At 47.6% G+C, this 20,522-nt stretch overlaps 2 protein-coding genes across 7 annotated transcripts in view; one reads left to right on the top strand and one right to left on the bottom strand.

The window, feature by feature from the left end:
* LHFPL2 (LHFPL tetraspan subfamily member 2) overlaps positions 1-20,522 on the top strand; it is a 174,349-nt gene that overhangs the window by 148,892 nt on the left and 4,935 nt on the right. The window lies entirely within an intron of this gene.
* SCAMP1 (secretory carrier membrane protein 1) overlaps positions 5,179-20,522 on the bottom strand; it is a 148,660-nt gene continuing 133,316 nt past the window's right edge. For both annotated transcript variants that reach the window (XM_019968086.2, XM_019968088.2), the window contains one exon: positions 5,179-5,309. The gene's annotated coding sequence lies outside the window, so the exon portion shown is untranslated. The remainder of the gene's footprint in view (positions 5,310-20,522) is intronic.

Here is a 20,522-nt window from a genome sequence, read left to right as displayed (position 1 = left end):
GGGGAGGTCGCGGGCCGGGAGGGAATTAGTATCCGCTGCTCTGTGTTTAATAACTGTTCTGGTTTAAACTGACTGTCTCCTGGAGCCTGACAGAATGTTCCTTGCACTCGGATCAGAAATTACAAACTAACTCTCCCACTTTCTGGGAGTTTCTCACTAATGAGCTTGTTAGAAGTGGGTGGAAAGAGAAGTATGAGCGCCTTACAGAGATCCCAGAGGGGAGGCTGTGAGCGCCAAGACGACTTCCATGGCCACCAGCATTTCCACAGACTGTCCCATGCGGGGTTAAAAAGTGGATCTGGAACCAAGAGGGTTATCAGTCTGTCCACACTCAAGGGACTTGTTCTGGGTGGCAGACACACAACCCCCACACCCCAGAGTTTGGAGACATGCTCAGGAAGCAGAGGAATAGACTCTTGCTTTGATTCTCAGGGGGAAAATCCACTTTTTAAACACTGCAACCAAAGTATTTCTTAATCTGAAGTCTGCCGGGAGAAACAGCAGGCCACCCCCACCTGTCACTGAAGGGCGCATCCCACAGCTGTGAGCCAGGGCTGCAGACGGTGCAGATAAGCCCTGGGCCTGGCGTGAGGCCTGTGAAGAAGCAGACCCCGAAGGAAGCAGCTCTCCCCTGCTTTATGGCGAACTTGAGCTCAGCAGGGCCGGCTTCCAAGCAAATGGGTCCAACAACAGTTTTTCCCCAAACCCAGCTGATAAGGTGTTGTCCTTGCCCAGAGCTTAGGGAGCCCTGTGTGTGCATGCTGGGGAGAGGGGAGTAGGCCCGGAGGAATGACAGAGGACCTGCACCACACTCCTGCTGCTTTTGTGTGGGGGATACACTCATGGCCGATCTCAGGACCCCCGTCTCTTTCTCTGCCAGGACCAGCCTACCATGAGAGACCCAGGCACTCATAGGCACTCAGGGAATTTGGGAGGCCAGGATTCTGATTTTCAGCTTTGCTACTGACTTGCACTTTTACTCAAGATAAATGCACCCACTTCTCTGGATGTTGGCATTCCTCCTCTTAAAGATCAAGAGATTGGCAAATACGATCTGATCTTGGAGTTTTGCTTCTGTGAAACTCACTGTCCTCCTTTTGATTGACTTCTCAAATCTGACATTCATCCCCTTCGGCTTGGCGTTTCACCTTCCAAAAATGTTCAGTAAGCTCGGTTTCCATAATGGATCATCTTTTTCTTGTCAGAGAAATGTCCCTACTTTATTCCCCGAGGCACACAGGGCCTCAGGGGTGTGCAAGTATGTGTGTGTCTTAAAACTTTTGCTGAGGAGTGTTACCAAAGTGCTACCAAAGCTTTTTGAAAACTCAAAATAAACACGTAGATGAAGGGAAGCCAATTTACACAAATTATTAATCCTGTTGAAGAGCCCCCGTTGGCCAGAGAGGAGTTGTTTCTGCTCAGTTTGCGTGACTATGGTGAATTTGCTCATCTCCTGTGACTTCATGACTTTATTATGAGTTATATCAATATGCTGGTATGCAGATAAGGCTTCTGGTTTGTCATCCCTAGGAATGTGTTTCATCCTGAGAAACTCACTGCCTTTCAGCCAAGGGATAGCCATTTATAGTAGGGTGGGACATCTTGGGATGTACCGTCACCATCACTTTGCAGATTATAGATATCCTTCAGTCTCAAAGACTGTTTACCTGCAGTTTTTAATAAGGTGTTATTCCAGTGAACTTTAGTCTCTAGGAATGTGGAGTGCTCCACCACATCTTTTGGTGCTCTTGTTTGCTATTTCACATAAATGGCAAGAGTGTTCATTTTGGCACAGAGATGAGTACATATTTTAGGTATTATTCATACACTCCAATGAGTTATTCTTGAAGTTTCTCTTTCTCTCCGTATCAGGCCTCTAGGAAGAAGGGCTGGATACTGGTCTATTGGTCACCTGTCTTGCAGAAGTCTTGATTTTCTAAAAGCTTGCTCCTCATTTCTTTCACTCATGTTCCCCATGCACACATGTGGCATCTCAGAATGCCTGAAATTGCTAAAAATTGGCTGAAGGCAAAGATTCCTGTACAGTTAGGTCCTGCCTCTCTAGGGACCACTGAGCTAAGGCTAAGAAAAGGGGTTTCTCTTCACCACCCAGCCCAGCAGCACCCCTCTGAGAAGAAATCAGGGGAAAGATGAACCGAACGTTTGCTGGTCAGCCAGCTCCCTCGTGGTGGGCGGGGGCCACATCTGTTAGGGATTTCCAGTGGGCTCTTTCTCCTCTAATAAGAGGTCCCCACCAGGCAGTGCAAGCCAACGTCAATGGCAGATGTGGCCCTTGAATCTGTGGCTCAGAGAGTTGCCCCCGAGTGCCTGAAGCAGCCCACTGGCTTTCTGTCCTCTTGGCCGGTCTGTAAGGAGATTTGGTCAGGCCCCAGCCTCAGCCAAGGACTTGCTACAGCTGTGAGCATCGCTCTCGCCTCTCCCTACACACCCTCTCTCAACCCTGCATCTATTCAACATTGAAACCAATGGTGAGAGAGGAGGCTGGTGCCAGAGCAACCAAAGGATTCTCTAGAAATATACTCAGCCTGTGTTTGTTCTTACAACTTGCATTTTGGCAAAAAGGACATTTTTTTTTGTAAAATGTAACTGGGTGAAAAATTATATGCTATCATATATTAGGAGAGCAAACCAGTCAATCCTAAAGGAAATCAACCCTGAATATTCAGTGGGAGGACTGATGCTGAAGCTCCAATAATCTGGCCATGTGATGCAAAGAGCTGACTCATTGGAAAGGCCCTGATGCTGGGAAAGATTGAAGGCAGGAGGAGAAGGGGGTGGCAGAGGATGAGATGGTTGGATGGCATCACCGACTCAATGGACATGAGTTTGAGCAAACTCTGGGAGATACTAAAGGACAGGGAAGCCTAGCATGTTGCAGTCCATGGGGTCGCAAAGAGTTGGACACAACTGAGCAACTGAACGACAACAATGTATTCCTTTACTATGCCTAGTCTTAAAGGCCACAGGCTTGTATAGCTGTCACTGTTCAGAGTGTAACATAAGTCATCAAAATCTTAGTATTTTGATTTTAGAAGTTGGGTGTAAAAGAATATACCTCAGTGAAAAATCTCAAAATCTGAGTTACTTTAAAAAAAAAAAAAAGCTATTGACTATTAAGCTAATCCAGATGGCAGGATTTGCCCTTATGGCCTCACCTCGTGGTGGCACCTAGCCGACACTTCCAAAACGCTCATGCACAAATGCCCTGGCTGTTCAGAGCTTTCTCTCCACAGCAGTTGGAGCTCAAGCCTCACCTGGCCCTGGATCAGCCCTGACCTCACCTTGAAGTGTCTGTGAAATGCTGACCGGTTTTCTCACTTGGAAAATGGATTTAATAGTAGTACCTATCTCAGGGTTGAGGATTAAATTAGATCATATATGAGAAAGGCTTTTAAGCACAGTGTTTGGCATATGGTAAATAGTAAGTGGTAGCTACATGATGATTATAAAAGTATTTATGCTTTCTTGGCAGGTTTTTAGTATGTTTTTTTGTGTTGCTTAACAATTGCTACATTCTAAGAAGTAGAGGTGTCTTTAGAATTGGCCTTGTTCTGTTGAAACCCAGGGTGACTGCATCGTCTCGAGTCATTCCCTGGCCCTTCGTAGGCCGCCTGTTTGGGGACTGAAGAGCCCAGAGCAGCCCTGTGACTCTCATGTGCCTCTGGTGTCCTCGGGCCGGTTTCTGGAAGCTGAATTGATAGGAAACACAGAACTTCCTCCTCTCACTCCTCTTCCCCTGACACGAACATTCTCCTCCTTCCTTTCCTTACTGGAGGCAGCTTCTAGCCATTGAGTCCTGGCTGCAGGAGGCTTCTCAGGCTCCCCTTGCAGGATAAATCATAGGCTGCTTGGTCTTCACTGGGTGAGGGCTCGCCTGGAACTTGGCAGAGCCACCAGCACACGTCAGTTTGTAGCCCTCTGGGATTCATTACAAAAGCTGGGGAATCGGCCAGCAGGGTCGTTTTCGCCAGCTGCCTTCCTTAGGCTGTGACCTGGATGTGGTCCACAGCAAAAGCGTAGAATGCAAAGATCCAAGTTTTCCATGACCGCATCAAGCAGTGTGGGTTTGGAAATACACGTAGGGCCCTCTTAGCAGCCCGTGGAATCCCCAGTGACTCAGGTTTGGGATGGAGCCACGACGATGATCTCAGGAGCAGGCCCGCTGGCCCCAGCCTGGGCTGCTCCCCTGGGGTGGCCACAAGGCGTGACGAGCTCAGGAGCTGCCGGCCGGGCTGCCTGCTGGCTTCAGGTTCCCTTCACAGGCTCTCTGCTGCTTCGTGTCTTGTTGGCTCTCCCGCTTTGCAGTCCCTGTAGCCCTCTGCCTGCACCCATTTCAGCCCAGCAGGATGGCCCCTGCAAGCTGCCCACCCGTCCGGCTGGATGGATGGCTGTGGGACCGTGCACGCGGGCATCGCTCCCTGCCGTGGGAGCTCCGGGCCTGCTGCGCGGGTTCAGTTTCCTTGGAGGTGAGCCATGATTGAGGGGGAAGGAGGACAATATAAAAAAAGATGGGAAAGGAGTAAAAGAAGCATCTCAGAAGACAAGCGGCGGGTTTTGTCCGTGCTGATTGGAGAGTGGCTTTGGTGTAGTCCGGCCTGCGTGAGGAGGCTGGGGTTGTCATATGAGATATGCCGTGATTGCTGTCCGGGGCTTGGCATTCTCACTGCGGTTTTTCACAGGGTGAACGCTAACCTTAGCATCAGGAAGATACCCATGACTCAACCTGACTGCAGCATCCATTCTGATGTATGCCCTGCCCTACCTGTTCACTCCCAGAGACCAAGTCAGTCACTGGCGAGGAGAGAGATAAGAACAAGGGCTTGGGAAGAGGGGAAGAGATCCTTGTCTTTCTTCAAAGCCGCTTTTCACCTGCTTTTCTCCGAGAAGGTAGTGTGACCTTGACTGCCTGACTTTAAGACATCGTCACAGAAAAGGCATGAAGGAAGTCAAGGGAGCATCCCCTGCTTCTCCTCCTGAGAACGAGGCCCCAGTAGATCTGGCTGTCAAAAGGAGGCTCTGAATTGCTGGCTCTCCAGTCAGAATGCCTCCACCGGAAGTGGGGTCTAACCCTTCTATATCTGAGTCATTTTAAGAGGACCACATGTAATGATTCACCCACCTTGAGGAAATGTTAAAATGTTAAAGGACAGGCCGGAATTAAATTTCAATTCAAGGATCTTTTATTAAATGCCTGCTAAATACAAAGACCTCTAGACTCAGGTCTACAATTTCTTGAGTTTCTCTGCTCCCAAGCCATATTAGAGAGTCATTGCTTCAGAAGCTGTACCCTAGAAAAGCAAACAAAAAATATCATCACATATAAAGGGAAGAAAAGCGTTCAACTGTATCATTAGAGGAAAAACTACTGCCTAAGAGCAAGTGGACCAAACAGGTATTAATTTGAAGAATCAGTTGGGAACGCTAGAAGAAAATCGCAAACTCTCTTAAAATTCAGATAGAATATGCAGTTGATACGCAAATGAAGTATTTTGCTATGGTAACCACTTAATTGTGGACAAATAATCTTGTGAGCTATGGCGATCTGTGTTCCAATTCCAGTAACAAATCATCACTTAAGTATGACTCTGAATATTTACACAAGTGGTTCAGGCACTGTTCTAAAAGCTTGATGCAACAGTGGTGATGTTCTAAGGTCTGATGTCACTGCAGAAGTAATCTGCATCTCCTCTGAAGACTTCTCTGTGCTCAGGCACAGCACAGTTATGAGTTTGGATGTTGTATAGAGGCTTCCCAGTGGTTTTACTAACTGGCCCACAATCCACAATCTTTTTTTTTTTTTTTTTCAAAGATAGCTCCTAGTACAGATGAAACCTAAACCACACACATTGAGAAACAATTCAATATTAAAAACTTCAAACCAAAATACTTAGTGGCTATATGTGTTCAGGGTTTAGAGACCAACATCAGGGCCCTAGTGTTGAAAAGATAGCACCTGCTTGGTTGCAGGGATTATTGAACATTATCTGGACCCCCAGAATCTTTAGTAGACAAGAAATTTACTTACTGTCCTGAAAATTTCAGAGCTCAATAACTACATTTTTATAGTCTCTTGTATTCTGCTATAAACTGCATTTTATTTTTTGCAGCAGCTTATTTTAAGTTATAAGTGTATTTTGGTTATAGTCAAATAGTAGCTCTTTCTAATCCTACATGTTGGATGAATAATTTATCAAGAAATATTTTATGAAGTTCTTCCAGTTACATAGACACAGTTTAGGAAACACCTCACTTGGAATGCAAGGTAAAATATTATCACTAACTCATGGGAAGGAATAATCTCAGTAAATTACTCTGCTGGGCTGCATTTTAACAGTAAAAGTTAAGGCTTTAGAAACTACCAATGAAGTAATTTGCGTATAAGCGTGAATCATTGCTGAAGGCGGCTTACAGAGGCTTCAGTGTGGGAGAAACTGCATCTTTCTCATGGATTGTTTCACCACATATTTATTTCACCACATATTTCACCACATAGGGGCATTTGACAACTCTTAACTGATGGTCATTAATTTTGAGTAATTATAGAAGAAACTTCCTCTGCGGGGGGCTTGGCTGCAAGGTCTTTTTATGACAACTATGCTCTGATTGTCTTCCAGAGAATTCTCTTTATTGCTCTGTCATCCGTTCTCCACCCCCGACCCTAGAAGAATATTTTTCTTGCCAATTATAATTCCATGGAAGTGTTTTTAGTAGAAAACAAGTGCCCTACTAGACTCCTCCAGGCAGATGGTGTAAGCATTAACAGAAGCTTTAAGTAAAAAATTACTGACACCCGATCCTTCAACTGTTCTCTCCTTCCCATCAGAAAATCTTGTTGGTTAAAAGCCTCTAACGTTATTGATCATATACTAAAATAACATGTAGGTATCATCTACTCTAAGACACTGTGGTTATCAGCTGAAAACCCTTTTCATTACTAGCGAACCCTCTGACCTCTTATTTCTGATCTGGCCTTCAGAGCAGAGTTATTAAATGTCAAAGTTGGGTCCAGTCTTGAAACTTTAAAATGAGATGCAGTGAAAACAGGTTTATATTCTGAATGCCAAAGCGATGGAATTCAGAGCCTCTTTACACTCTACCTTTTTATTTGTGCAGGCAACAATCGGGCTTTTCAGAGAGGTGTCCCCATCCTAACTCAGACCTGCCTCTCTCTTTCTCAAACACACACAGCTACACACACACAGACACACACCCTCGCAGCCTCTCACTGCCTTGGAACAAATGCCAGTCCACTCTGCTAAGGTTTTGTCAATTAAAAAAAATAAAAACAATGCACAGTGTGAGTTAAGCTTATTTGCGGTAAAATGAGGGCTATAGCCTAGGAGACAGCACCTCAGAGAGCTCTGAGGAACTGCTCCACAGAGGCAGGGGAAGGCCAGCATTCGTGATTCTGGTGCAGTGGGCTGTGTGCGGGCCAGCACACATTTTTGCACAAGGTTGCTGCTCGTCTGGTGAAGGTCACTACTAGTCATAGGGAGCAGATGTCTCTGTTAGTGAATTTACTGCTTTTCTAGATAAGGGATACAGGAATTGGGGCCCATCAAATCTCCTGAAAATATCACAGAGTGCTTCGTTCCCAACCTGCACCCTGAACTCTTGTCAGAGGGTGTTGAAGTTAGCAGCTGCAGTGGTCGTGACTTCATCCTTGTAGAGGCAGATGGCAAGTGACAGTTTTTAGTTTCTGCTGCTGCTGCTGCTGCTGCTAAGTTGCTTCAGTCGTGTCCGACTCTGTGCGACCCCATAGACGGCAGCCCACCAGGCTCCCCTGTCCCTGGGATTCTCCAGGCTAGTCATCAACAAAAAAGAGAAAACTGAGGATGGTGTTGTAAGATTTCATAGTGCTATATGTGTTCAACTTAAAGACCTGTCCTTTATTCTTAGGTTGCATCCTTTACCCTTTCTTGTTAAAATGCCTTTTTTCGTGAAATGATAATAAAAGGAGATAGTGGTATTTTTAGTGTCTTTATGTGCGCAACAGAGAAATACTGACTCCCAGTAACTTTTATGGCTCTTGTGTTACTGTCCGAAGTCCTAAAGTGTGGGAACGACTCTTCTAGAATATGAGCAAGGAATGAGGCCTGGGTACATACACACTAGATGCTCAATAACTGTTGTTCACTGACAGAAACAGAGTCTGTTCTGTGTTCACTAATCTGTGCTAGAAACCATGAGTTTCTTGGGATTTTGAAAGACTAAAGGTTGTAGTAAATGCTGCTAAGTCTCAATCCTAGCATGAACTCTGCCCTCCTAGACAGCTAGAGCATAAATAGTCATTAATGCGGTCATCATCCAAAGAACCAGTAAGAATCATTTCAGAGCTGGCTGTCACTAAGACCAAGTTCTGTTTGGGCTTTACAGAATAAACTGTCATTGAAAAATTGAAAAGCCTTAGTGGGCAACGTGATTTCCAAAGTCGAGACTCACCCAAGGGGCATTCACAGGCAGAAGGCCTCGATTGGTGGGATGGCTAACGCTTTGTTGTATCACACCAGTGTGTGAATGCTGCTTGGAGAGCCCTGGCTCTGAATGGCTAAGGGGCATTTTGGTGCGGAGGACAGTGTCCGGGCACCTGGAGAAGTCACGCAGGCCGGGGTAGCACCGCTAGCTTAGTGCTGGGGCTGGGAGGCAAGGACCTGAGTTCTCCTTGGGCGGCGGAGCCCGGGGGGCCTGTCCCGGTGTCTGTAGTTGTCGTAAGCAAGACTTCGAATGAGAGCCTGATGCGTTAGATTGAGAGCAGCACTCCCTGAATGCAGACACTGGGACAAAGCAGGTCTCTTGTTAACACAGGATTAACTGAACCTGCTGCGTGTAGGTAGGTAGTGGTGCGAGGGTTCAGGGTTAGGGGGTCAAGCCAGAGCTCCTCAGCTCTGTTCCGTGAATTAAGAAGGGCTACTTGGAGGAGGGGAGATGCACAAGCAAGGATGTCATTTGGAGGCTGTCTGAGCACACTCTTGGTGCTCGGCTTTGTCTACTCAGCTGAGTGTCTCTGCTGGAAGGCTCATAGGACGTGGTTTTTTGTGGATCACTGTGTGGATGGCATTAGTGTTCTAGATGGATGTGCAGTTTCAGATAGCTCCCAAGCACACAGACTCTAAGAGCGAAGACTGAAATGTAAGCAGGCTATACAGCTTCCGTTTATACAGCTTCCGTTTTCTCCCTCTCGTCTGATGGGTTTTGTGCTTTATTTCCACTTTTCTGCTCACACAGATTCTGCAGGAGAGGGCATCATAGTGAACACCGTGCTGCTTTGACCTTTTCATAGGTTTTCTTTCTAGAAGTGTTTTGTTTTTTTTTTTGGCCAATGACAGCCATTCCAAGGTGGCATCTATATTGCAATAAGGAGGCTGATGACACTCAGATTGCAGTGTAAGACAAGGAGTGGATGGACATCCTTTATCTTGTTGCCGTCTTGCTGTAGGGTTGTCAGGTCAGCCAGCCTGACACGAGGCAAGCCTTCCCCTCCCCGTCAGCCCTAGACAGCAGGCCTGTGGTGTTTGCACTTGATAAGTGCTTGTCATGTGCTCCTGAATGTTTCATGGGTGTAAGCAAGCCGGCTTTTGAGGATTCAGCAACCTCCCCTCCTCAGTTGGACAGGGTTCGCAGTAAAGCAGCGGCTGAGGGTGATGGCTCCGGAGTGGGCCACGGAGCCCTGCCGCCTGGATCTGAGTCCCAGCTCCACCATTGATTAGCAATGTAACCTTACTTAATCCCTCTGTGCCTTGGTTTCCTCATCTGTCAGATGATGAGATTAATAGTACCAGCCTTCCCAGATTCTCTCAAGGACTAAAGGAGTTATATTGTAAGGGGCTCAGCTGGTGCCTGGCACTTTGTACTGCTCAGTGAGTATTAACTGCTGCCATAGTCACTACGGTGGCAACACAGTTGCATAGCTTCCCTGGTGGCTCAGAGGGTAAAGCGTCTGCCCGCAATGCGGGAGACCCGGGTTCAATCCCTGGGTCGGGAAGATCCCCTGGAGAAGGAAATGGCAGCCCACTCTGGTACTCTTGCCTGGAAAATCCCATGGACAGAGAAGCCTGGTAGGCTACAGTCCATGGGGTCACAAAGAGTCAGACACGACTGAGCGACTTCACTTTCACTTCACTTTCTTTCATAGTTACTCTAACAGTTACCATTCCAATCTTTAAGGGGTTCTAATCACCTGTATAAAGCTCCACCTTTAAAGTATTAGTTGCAAATGTGGAAAATAGAGGGAGGGTGTTTACAGCTTAAACTCCATGTCATCTTTGTTTGGAATCTACCATTTTTACCATAGCAGATCTTTCCAAAAGGTTCTTCCAAATATGAGAAGACTATAAAGGAAATGGGAATCACAGATGACCTGTGAAGCTGGTCAGCAGCATAGTGTGAGAAAGGGGCTGTGTCACGGGCACTGAGTGTGAGTTTGAAGGGGACGTGGAGACAGAAGCCAGGGAGCAGAATACACTCCTCCCTGCTCTCCGGTTTATGCTCCAGCGGGAGTTCATCTCAGCCAAAAGTTTGTACTTGGAGGCATCCAGGAGACTTGGGACCAGTGCTCTTCTTTTATGGGACAAATGCATGTTATGTCACAGGAAGAGTCCTGTTTTTTACTTTCGTTGTCCAGGTAGATGGTTAACCATTTAAACATTTTACCCACGAAATTGAGCTGCCTCTTTTAAAACAGAGTGTAAGGGACCTAGTTCAGCCTTGCCTTGGTGACTGTGGAGACATGACTGCGGGGTGTCTGCAGAGTCCCTGCACATGAGGAGCAGACCGTTTCAGGTGGTCATCTCTGGGAAGAGAAGAGCTAGATGGCAGACTCGGTGGGTGGGGAACCGGATGGTCTGACACGGTGCGCTCCTCCAAGCAGCCTTAGTACCGGACAGTGTGCCTTGGGGTGTTATGCAAGTGAAAAGATCCCCAGCTAACAACAGTGGGTGACTTTCAGATAGCTATTAGCGACTGCCAAAATGACTTCCAGCTGTCAGCATGGAAGATGACTTTGGAAAAAATGGGAAGTTAGACAGAAAGGAGAGGTAAGCATACAGATCAATGTTAACTGTTAACTAGCAGGCCTAGGGCTGTCGTGTGTCACTCTGTATGTCAACTGTTGGGCCGCATGGTGGTCGCAGACTTAGAGCCACATAAGTACATGTGTTATTCCTCGCAGGAGCAGGGCATCATCTCCTCCCTTCCCCAACTGCCTCCCCCGACTCCATCGGAGGTTGACCTGTGACACCACCCTCAGGGCCGGAGTGGGTGTCCTCCTGGGCCGTCAGCAAGTCTACCTTCCCGCCTTCGGTGCCAGCACTTTCTGTTGGCCTCTCCATTCTCTGGGCTCGTGCTGCTGGACACTACCTTACTGCTTCTGCAAGCTGCGTGGTCCCCCGCCCTCCTCGTCTCCCCTCGTCCCCCACCGCCACCTGCCGTCTTGCCGAACTTCTCCAGGTTTACCCCTGCGCTGCTCCTCTGCTCCCTGCTGGCACCCTGGGTGGTGCCCACAGTCAGCCTCAGCGCATCTGTACAGGTCGTGGCTGCAGCCAAGCATAGTTGGTAACAGTTTCAGAGTTTTGAGGCTAAATGATCTAGATTACTGAAGACTTATCACACTTAATTGATTTACTGCTTTTTTTTTATGGGATCTCCCAATAGAGATCTATTTTTTTGTAGCCAGAAAGGAGATTTTCAGCACATGCAGTCTCATGATTTGGTCCCTCCACGTGTTTCAGTAGTACATGTGGCTGGTGTGCTGTTAGCCAGAATTGCCAACCCCTAGGATTCATGTTATTGAATGAAGCTTTTCCTGCAACCATTTTAAAAGTGTGGCAAGAACTTAAAATGGCTTCATTTTAAAATGTAACAAATCTACATCACAGCACTCTATCTTTTCATTCATCCAACAAATATTTACTGAATGCCTATTACATGTCAGACATTGCTCCAGGCAGTTGGGACCCATAAAGAATAAACTGCACCAAGTTCTCTGTCCTCATGGGCTTTACATTCAAGCTGCTGGTGACAGACAACAAACAAATAATTATATAGTATATTAAAAAGTGACGGGTGCTATGGAAGGAACGAACAAAAAGCCAGGGCAAGACAGGCTGGGTGTGCTGGGGTGACGGGGGGCGGGGGTAAACTGCAGTATTAAATAGGGTCTCAGGGCAGGATTCAGTGAGAAGAGATTCAACCCAAGACCTTTAAGGAGATGCAGGAGTTAGCCATATGGGCAGTCAAGAAGCAGTGCTCTCCTGGCCAAGGAACAGCTAGAATGAAGGCCAGCAGGCTCTGCCAGTGGAGGAAAGTGGGCTCGAGGAGAAGGGCAGGTGTCAGAGATGATCCGAAGATTTTTTACCTCAGCAGCTCTGGAATGGGACTCCCGTTTACTGAGATGAAGCCCATGGGACAAAGACCGGGTTTTGAAGTGGGGAGTAGGAATCAAGAGTTAGGTTTGGACATAGTTTTCAAGTATCTTGTTAGACATCCAAGTGGAGATCAAGTGGGCAGTTGGATATGCAACTCTGGAGCTAAAGTTAAGATCAGGGTTCAGGAGATGTCAGCCCAGAGGCAGTACCTAAAGCTGTGGGATCAAGTGTGATCAGCAAGGAGAATGTAGAGGATGAAGACCAGGCCTTGGGCCCTCCAGTGTTCAGAGACTGGAAAGGTGAGGAGGAACCGAGAAGGGGAAGTCAGCAGGCCTTCCCACCTTGGTTTTCCTTTAATCCAACGTTGTCAGAACTTGTGGACTGAAGCTGTCACTCCCAGTGAGCCTGGAATGCTCTCTGAGGTGTGTCCCAGAGTGGAGTTGGGATGCCGGGAGCTAGTCATTCTCCTGTCTGATTCGTCTTGTTATAGAGATGCCCGCCTGGGCATGAGGTGAAGGGGCAGGGGTTGCCTCCTGGCAATGTGCCCAGTGAGAGACGCTCGCTCAACAGACCAGCATTCAGTTTGAGTCACAGGGTAGACCTGGTAGGGATAAACGTCACCAGGTGGGGTTTTGGTTTTTTTTTTTTTTTTTTAGCTGTGTTGAATGGGAAATGAATGTTTGATAGTTAGATGGTTTCCTGCTAGGTTCTTAAATGAGTCAGTGGCTGTTTGAAAGCCAGAAATAAGTTGAACTCTTGACCTCTGTTACCCAAAGTTAACTGTGACACATGCATCAGAGGTTTATGGTAAATGCAGAGATAAAATTGTGGCAGAAATCCAGAAGGAGCCAGCCTTTCTGCCCTCAAGGGACTCAGAGTCCTGCTAGGGCATTACTCTGTCCCAGGGCTGAGGATAAAGCCTGCTACTTACTAGGCAGCTCAGTACATTGAGCTGAATAAATACACAAAAGTAACACACTGACGAGCTGAAGAAGGGTGTACACGGCAGTGGGAACACAGAGAATAACATTCTGGCAGCAGTGGCGACAGATGTCACACAGGTAACACGTGAGCCGGGACGCGGGGAGTGGGGGGTATTTCCAGGTGGATGAGTGCCCAAGGGGTCAGCATGAGTGACACCCCTTGCTTGGGGAGTGGGCACTCCCCAGGATGACCTAGTTGGAGCCCACATCTATTGAATGATGCTATGTCTGCTAGGCCCTGTCTGCTGTGAGCTCTCCAGAGATCCTAGGATATTTCACAGCTTTAGAATGAGCACGTTACAACCTAGTGCTGGCTGAGTGGGCATCATTTCCTGGGGGCTTCTCCAGACTGCCGGTAGCCGTAACAGACGGCCGTCTTTCCTTCCTGTCCTTAGAAATTTTTCTTTGCCAACTGAGGTCTAGTCGGTCTTTACTGTTTAGTCTGGAAGCCTGTCTGAGGAGGAAACAGGAATATGATGGCCAAAGACGCACTTGCTGTTCCGCAGAGTAACGAGTGCGTTAGTGCTAGTTCTCCCTTGGTGGGCCAGGGAAGAGGGCCTCCTTCTGGACAGGCAGTGGGCGACCCACAAAAGGCAGGCCGCCTGGAGTCCGTCCCTCGGCAAGCAGGTGGTGGTCCCGTGACAGAGCCGCAGGAGGGCTGGCACCGACACAGCAGGGAGACTGGGAGGTCACTGCACAGCCTTCCCCACACTTCCCTCACCGGCTGTGAGCGGCGGTGCAGACTCGGCTCCCCCATTTCAATAGCATCCCCTACTCTTAAAGCTGGAGGTGGCCATCTTCAGACCAAGTAAAACATTATTATTTTATTGTATTCAGCAGCTGCTGGTCTTTCCAAAATTGGGGGCTTGGCAGGATTATGGAGGTTCCCCCCCTACCTAAGGGATTTGATTGACACTTATATTTGATAACATATTATTTGATTTCAGGGCAGCATTAAGAAAATTCCCTAAGATACATAATTTTGTGGCTGGTCTAATCATAATCAGGGCTGTTGATCAGGAAGACTATGGCTTTACTTTTCCCAGTGTGCTTCATTCATTTTCTTTTTTAGCACCTTCTTTGTTTTAGGCACTGGAAACTCAGCCAGGAGACCCAGCTCCCACCCTCTCTTTTTAGAGCTCATGGAGTCTAATTATTTGAGTTAAACCAGAGCCGTGTGTGTATGTCACCTACAGACTAAGATTTCTCTGTAGCAGGATAGAACTGCTGGGTGTCCAGGTTGAGTCTGAAAGCTCCTTCCAGGGCAGGGAAACTCTTACTAAAATGCCACAGGGGCACAGTGGATGTTGCATTGTGACTGCTGGTACCCATGACAGCCAGCATCCTATGGTGGGCTTCAGTAAACTGTCAGGACTGTCTCTAACTTGGGCTGGGGTAGCATCTGCAAGGCAGTCCAAGTGACTGGCCATCACTTCCGTTAATGTCTTTCTTCCCCAGATAAGGCTGAATCACCCCCCAGTGACCCCATGGTGAGCATATGCTGGCACCTTCTAGTCTTCCTGGCACAAGGAACTGAGGCTGTTAGAGAAAAGACGGGCTGCAAGGGGGAGGGTATCTCTCAAGGCTGGGGAGAATCGTACCTACTTGGGTGCCACCCCCCGAGTGGAGCTGCCGCAGGGGCTACCAGCCCTCTCCACTGCCAGGTTTCCTGGAGCCATGGCTGCTGTCTTGAGCAGTTGTCCAGCAGCATCCTCGATGCCTTTCCTCCCCCTCCCAGCTGGGCCTGCTGCAGGTCAGCCAGGCCCCAGGAAGAGAGGCCAGTCAGAAGAAAAGCAGATGCCTGCTGGCCTAGTCTGTTTTCTCTGTCACCCTCCAAACCCATGCACACGCTGAAGGTTGATGTAGTAAAAAGCAAGGGGATGGAAAGGCCCCAGGGACGGGCTGGCCTCGCTGCAGGAGCTGCTGCTTTAATACTTCCAAGGGAGAGACCAGTGTCTGCGTGGCCCTTATATGAAACTCAGTCCAGAGCACACCTCGCCAGCGGTCCCTGGGGCACTCCAAATGCAGATGAGGGGAGCCACGCCACATTTGCCACAGACTTGGTGTATGTCTTACAGCGTGTCTTGCCTGTGGTCTGATGTGCCCATTCTGTCTCCGTAGCTGGTATCATCAAGTTCATGTGGACTCTGAGGCACATGTCTACTTCTAGCCCCTGGGGTTCACAGGCCTCAGACGGGCAGTGTGACAGGGGAAGCCAACCCACCAAGAGGCTGCATCTCTTTTCCTGGTGGGGTGGTTCATTCTTGTTGACTGGCATCTGCCAGAGTTACGTTACTCTTTCTCCTCCAGGGCACTGTGGTTCAGAAAAACTCTATTGCAGAACAAGCTGCCCTGACATTAATAACGTTTTATTAAGAGTCTACTCTGTGGCAGGCACCGTTCTGAACCCTGGCTTTCTAGTAGTAAATCAGATGTCCTGCCCTTCTGGAGCTTAGTTTAGAATGGAGATGGATTAACAGTCAAAATAAGTGAAGTATCAGGTTGAGCAGCATGAAACCACCATTTTTATAGGTTAAAAAAAATGGACAAATAGTTTCATATGACAAGGCAATAGATTGTTACCAAGTTCGATAAAGGATGCTCGGGCTGGTGCACTGGGATGACCCAGAGGGATGGTACGGGGTGGGAGGGGGGTTCAGGATGGGCAACACGTGTACCCCCATGGAGGATTCATGTTGATGTGTGGCAAAACCAATACAATATTGTAATTAGCCTCCAATTAAAATAAATTTAAATTTAAAAAAAAGAAATGATACGGAAACATACCGAAGCAGGGAACGGGGATATCAAGTCAGGGGAAGGGAGGCGGTTGAAACTGTGAGTAGGTGGGACCTGAAGACGAGGCGGCATCATCCGAGGGGAGCATGGCGAGAGCAAAGGCTGGAGCAGACAGCGGGGGCGAGAGAGGTGGGCGACAGAGCTGACACAGAGGACTGCAGGGCTGTGGACTTTACTCAGAGCTGGGAAGCCTTTACGGGCTTCTTGAGAACTTTACCTGGAGGCAAAAAGAACCTGCTGGGCTGGTGGCTGTGACTAGGGGACACTTGTTAGCGCCTGGGGACCAGTGCCCCAGGAGTAGTGGGGAGTCAGGACCTTGGGAAGTGAGGAGCCTGTGTGGCCACCTGAATCACGAAGCTTTCTGGAATTGCTTTGGTAGAAGAGTCTTTTCTAAATACCTAGAGGGATGACAAACGTCTCTTCTTGCTCACCTGAAGGCCAGCGGTTTTCTCTCGCGCTCAGACAGTCGTGTGTGTTCATGGCACTGATCATGCTCCATTCGGCTCTGTTGTGTGCAAGGAGCAGAATCCTCGCAGCCAGGCCGCCCAGGTGGGAACACACGTCATGTGCACTGGGGGGCTCACAGATGTACCAGAGCCACTTCCTGTCACCCACCTGTGCGGACTGCCCTGTGAGCTTATAATCAAGCTGGGGCTTTCAAAAGACTCTTAAGCATGGCACCCTTTTAGGATAGACTCCCTGCTGTTCACAGATGGATTGGCCAATAGCAACCACAGGATTTTAAGTAGGCCTGAAGCACTTGAGGAACCTCACCTGAGCTACCAGTCAGGGAACAGCTCAGGAGAAGTACAGGGGTAAATATACCTGTCTGTGCTGGAAAAAAAAGGGGTCTGATGATATTAGAAGATTTCCCGGAAGGATCTGCGATAGCCATGTCACTGTGCATCCTGCAAAGAGTCAGACGCAACTGAGCACCGAACAACAAGCCAGGGCCCAGCACAGGGCAGCAGAGCTGCTAGGTGACGGCAAGTCCTGCTCGCCCCAGCTCCTCCATGTTAACATGCGTTCATTTACTAACTGGACTTAAGCCACGTAATACAAATGACGTCCACAATTCAAATACACACACACTGGCCTTTTAAAAGAAAGAGCGGGTAATGCTCCCTTGCCCCCGGCTGCATGCCTCTGCATCCTGATAAAGGTCAAGGTGAGGGGTACTCCTGTTCCCAAGGCAGTAACTCAGGGCTGTCTGGGGAGGCCTTACAAATAGCTGTGAAAAGAAGAGAGGCAAAAAGCAAAGGAGAAAAGGAAAGATATAAACATCTGAATGCAGAGTTCCAAAGAATAGCAAGAAGAGATAAGAAAGCCTTCTTCAGCGATCAATGCAAAGAAATAGAGGAAAACAACAGAATGGGAAAGACTAGGGATCTCCTCAAGAAAGTCAGAGATACCAAAGGAACATTTCATGCAAAGATGGGCTCGATAAAGGACAGAAATGGTATGGACCTAACAGAAGCAGAAGATATTAAGAAGACATGGCAAGAATGCACAGAAGAACTGTACAAAAAAGATCTTCACGACCCAGATAATCACGATGTTGTGATCACTGACCTAGAGCCAGACATCCTGGAATGTGAAGTCAAGTGGGCCTTAGAAAGCATCACTACGAACAAAGCTAGTGGAGGTGATGGAATTCCAGTTGAGCTGTTCCAGGTCCTGAAAGATGATGCTGTGAAAGTGCTGCACTCAATATGCCAGCAAATTTGGAAAACTCTGCAGTGGCCACAGGACTGGAAAAGGTCAGTTTTCATTCCAATCCCAAAGAAAGGCAATGCCAAAGAATGCTCAAACTACCACACAATTGCACTCATCTCACACGCTAGTAAGGTAATGCTTAAAATTCTCCAAGCCAGGCTTCAGCAATATGTGAACCATGAACTTCCTGATGTTCAAGGTGGTTTTAGAAAAGGCAGAGGAACCAGAGATCAAATTGCCAACATCTGCTGGATCATCAAAAAAGCAAGAGAGTTCCAGAAAAAAAACATCTATTCCTGCTTTATTGACTATGCCAAAGCCTTTGACTGTGTAGATCACAAGAAACTGTGGAAAATTCTAAAAGAGATGGGAATTCCAGACCACCTGATCTGCCTCTTGAGAAATTTGTATGCAGGTCAGGAAGCAACAATTAGAACTGGACATGGAACAACAGACTGGTTCCAAATAGGAAAGGGAGTACGTCAATGCACAGTACATCATGAGAAACGCTGGGCTGGAAGAAACACAAGCTGGAATCAAGATTGCTGGGAGAAATATCAATAACCTCAGATATGCAGATGACACCACCCTTATGGCAGAAAGTGAAGAGGAACTAAAAAGCCTCTTGATGAAGGTGAAAGTGGAGAGTGAAAAAGCTGGCTTAAAGCTCAACATTCAGAAAACGAAGATCATGGCATCCGGTCCCATCACTTCCTGGGAAATAGATGGAGAAACAGTGGAAACAGTGTCAGACTTTATTTTTCTGGGCTCCAAAATCACTGCAGATGGTGACTGCAGCCATGAAATTAAAAGACGCTTACTCCTTGGAAGGAAAGTTATGACCAACCTAGATAGCATATTCAAAAGCAGAGACATTACTTTGCCAACAAAGATTCGTCTAGTCGAGGCTATGGTTTTTCCTGTGGTCATGTATGGATGTGAGAGTTAGACTGTGAAGAAGGCTGAGCGCCGAAGAATTGATGCTTTTGAACTGTGGTGTTGGAGAAGACTCTTGAGAGTCCCTTGGACTGCAAGGAGATCCAACCAGTCCATTCTAAAGGAGATCAGCCCTGGGTGTTCTTTGGAAGGAATGATGCTAAAGCTGAACCTCCAGTACTTTGGCCACCTCATGCAAAGAGTTGACTCATTGGAAAAGACTCTGATGCTGGGAGGGATTGAAGGCAAGAGGAGAAGGGGATGACAGAGGATGAGATGGCTGGATGGCATCACTGAGTCGATGGACATCAGTCTGAGTGAACTCCGGGAGTTGGTGATGGACAGGGAGGCCTGGTGTGCTGCGATTCATGGGGTCGCAAAGAGTCGGACACGACTGAGCGACTGATCTGATCTGATCTGAGGGAGGAAACTTCCCAGGTTCCCTGTGCCTGGGGTGAGGTTTCCTAGAGAACAAGATGGGGATTAATCAGGATTTATCATAGGCCTTAAAGATACAAAAGAATTAGCTCAGTCATCCTAGATCCCCCCAGCTGAGTTACATCTGTTCAGATGGAGAGTCCTTTATTCTTTCAAGGGTACTTTTTTGTAGCCTGGCCTTTCCCCTGATTATTAAGTTAGTTGTTCAGTCACGTCCAACTCTTTTGCGACCCCATGGACTGTAGCCCACCAGGTTCCTCTGTCCATGGGATTCTCCAGGCAAGAATACTGGAATGGGTTGCCGTTTCCTTCTCCAGGTCGGTAAAGGTAGGGAAAGAGAATCGAAAGTCAAGCTTAAATTAGGAGGATAGAACTGCTATTCCAGTGTATCTAAAACACAGGTCTTTTTGTCTATGAATTAATAATCTTGGTTATATAGATATCATTTTTCAAATAAAACTGTCTTTTCCTGCTGCATATACCATTGGCCAAAAAGTTCGTTTGGGTTTTCATACCATCGAATGGGAAAACACGAATGAGCTTTTTGGCCAACCCAACAGAATAAAGCCATCATCTTCTTGCAGCATCCTTTCTACCAAGAAAGTTTTCTTGGGTTAGCTTTGGGGCCCCTCAGTTTTCTTTGTCATCTTGGGATCTGGACTTCCTTATAAGCAGCTTCTGCTGTGTGAGGGTGAAGCAGGCGAGGTACCCTGTCCCACCTCGGCCCCGAGCTGGCAGGGAAGGTAACTCTTGATTGCACAGTGAGCAGTAAAGCTGCAGAGATAGTAAAATAGTGGACCTTTAGTGTGTCAGTGTGGTGAGATCAGCAGAATGGAAACAGAGCTTCTTAGTGTCTACTCAAAGCTGCACTTACTTAAAAGCAATCAGACAAAAAATTCTCATGAAGTTTGCATGTGGTTTCAGAATGTCTATGTAAATATAGAAATCACTGTCCTAGGTATGAGGTTGGTTGCTGATGAATGCCAGCAAACTGACCCCTCGTGGGCTTATCTTTAAAGCATGACACCCAAGTTAAGATCTGGTCTCTTGCATTTGACTCTTGTTCTCTGTGAATTCTCTTAGAATTCACATATTCTCTGCCGAAAGCCAGACAGTAAATATTTTAGATTTTTGCAGGCCGCAGGGCCTGTACCACCCCGCTCACTGTGCTGTTCCTGCACTGCCACGGGCAGTCCCTAAATGAACAGGCATAGCTGTGTGCCAGTAAAACTTTACTTACAAAAACAAGGCCCCGCTTGACCTTAGT

The sequence above is a fragment of the Bos indicus genome, chromosome 10 (genome assembly GCF_029378745.1).
Source record: "Bos indicus isolate NIAB-ARS_2022 breed Sahiwal x Tharparkar chromosome 10, NIAB-ARS_B.indTharparkar_mat_pri_1.0, whole genome shotgun sequence".
In the NCBI taxonomy this organism is placed as follows: Eukaryota; Metazoa; Chordata; class Mammalia; order Artiodactyla; family Bovidae; genus Bos; species Bos indicus.
Note: the sequence above shows the minus strand (reverse complement) of the source record. Positions and strands in the feature narration are given on the sequence as shown.